The sequence below is a fragment of the Arachis stenosperma genome, chromosome 7, assembly GCF_014773155.1.
Source record: "Arachis stenosperma cultivar V10309 chromosome 7, arast.V10309.gnm1.PFL2, whole genome shotgun sequence".
NCBI classification, from domain to species: domain Eukaryota; kingdom Viridiplantae; phylum Streptophyta; class Magnoliopsida; order Fabales; family Fabaceae; genus Arachis; species Arachis stenosperma.
The window spans coordinates 66,536,407-66,538,460 of NC_080383.1; the positions used below are offsets into that span (position 1 = coordinate 66,536,407).

The 2,054-nt window shown below is 35.0% G+C and overlaps 1 non-coding gene across 1 annotated transcript; it reads right to left on the bottom strand.

Moving 5' to 3' along the window:
• Positions 1-1,689: 1,689 nt before the first annotated feature.
• LOC130942386 (small nucleolar RNA R71) lies at positions 1,690-1,793 on the bottom strand. Its single transcript, XR_009070957.1, has one exon. It is a non-coding gene; the product is annotated as a small nucleolar RNA R71 (small nucleolar RNA).
• Between the last annotated feature and the right edge of the window lie 261 nt (positions 1,794-2,054).

Sequence of the window (2,054 nt, forward strand, 5' to 3'; positions counted from 1 at the left end):
CTAAGTTTGGTGTCAAATGCATGTTTTTGTTATAATTTTCGAATCCATGCATATATTTCTTTGTTTTGATCTTTGAATTCTATTGACTTGAAGTATTTTGTGTGTCTCATATGCATTTTCATATTGTTAGTGTCAGTAGTACACAAACTGCTAAGTTTGGTGTCTTGCATGCATTGTTATTTGATTCTTGTCGCATTTTGATTATCAAAAATCCAAAAATATTTTTAATTTGTGTCCTTTCAAGTCAATGATACAAAGAATTGAAGATTCAAAACACACTGCAGAGGAATTATACAGAAAAAGCTGAGCATTCAAAAATGCCCAGTGAAGAAGGCAGACTGGCGTTTAAACGCCAGCCAGGGCACCTGGTTGGGCGTTTAACGCCCAAAAAGGTAGCATTTTGGGCGTTAAACGCCAGAATGTATACCATTCTGGGCGTTTAACGCCAGGATGGTGCTAGGGGGAAGATTTTGTTTTCAAATCAATTTTTTTCAAGTTTTTCTAAATCAAATCTTTTTCAAATCATATCTTTTCAATCAAATGTTTTCAAAATCAATTTCTTTCCTTTTTCAAAGATACTTACTAACAATTAATGATTTGATTGAACATCTCAAATTTGATGCCTTTTCTGTTGAGAAAGGTTTAATGTTTGAATCATATCTTTCTGTTGCAAGTCATTAATTTTCAAAATCATATCTTTTTCAAATTGTTTTCAAATCATATCTTCTAAAATTGTTTTCAAATCATATCTTCTCAATCACATCTTTTTAAAACCATAACTTTTCAATCAAATCTTTTTAACCTCATCTTTTTCAAAATAGTTTTCATCAAATCTTTTTAATTTCTAATTTCAAAATCTTTTTCAAAATCACTTGATTTCTTTTCACTTTTAATTTTCGAAAATTATCAATCAAATTTTCAAAATGTTTTCAAATCTTTTAAATGAATTTTCGAAAATTCTCTTCCTCCTTCCCACATCCTTCTAATTATGGAGTACTACTCCTTCTAAATGCACAATTCGAAACATTATCCAATTGAAGTTCGAATTTTCCTTCTCCTTCTTCTTACTAATTCTCTTTTCCTCTGACATTTCAAGGAATCTCTATACTGTGACATAGAGGATTCCACATTTTCTTGTTCCCTTCTCTTTCATATGAGCAGGAGCAAGGACAAAGGCATTCTTGTTGAAGCTGATCCTGAACCTGAAAGGACTTTGAAGAGAAAGCTAAGAGAAGCCAAAGCACAACTCTCTTTAGAGGACCTGACCGAATTCTTCAAGGAAGAAAACATGGCAGCAGAAAACACAACAATGCAAACAATGCAAGGAAGTGCTGGGTGACTTTACTGCACCTACTCCTGATTTTTATGGGAGAAGCATCTCTATCCCTGCCATTGGAGCAAACAACTTTGAGCTTAAACCTCAATTAGTTTCTCTAATGCAACAGAATTGCAAGTTCCATGGACTTCCAATGGAAGATCCTCATCAGTTTTTAGCTGAATTCTTGCAAATCTGTGACCGTCAAGACTAATGGGGTTAACCCTGAGGTCTACAGACTGATGCTATTCCCTTTTTGCTGTAAGAGACAGAGCTAGAATATGGTTGGATTCTCAACCTAAAGAAAGCCTGGACTCTTGGGAAAAGCTAGTCAATGCCTTCTTGGCAAAGTTTTTCCACCACAAAGATGGAGTAAGCTTAGAGTGGAAGTCCAAACCTTCAGACAGAAGGATGGAGAATCCCTCTATGAAGCTTGGGAAAGATACAAACAATTAATCAGAAGATGTCCATCTGACATGCTTTCTGAATGGAGCATCATAGGTATTTTCTATGATGGTCTCTCTGAACTATCCAAGATGTCTTTGGATAGCTCTGCTGGAGGATCTCTTCATCTGAAGAAGACTGAAGCTCAAGATTGATTGAAATGGTTGCAAATAACCAATTCATGTACTTCTGAAAGAAATCCTGTGAACAATGGGACTAGTCAGAAGAAAGGAGTTCTTGGATTGACACTCTGAATGCCATATTGGCTCAGAATAAAATATTGACTCAAAAGTCA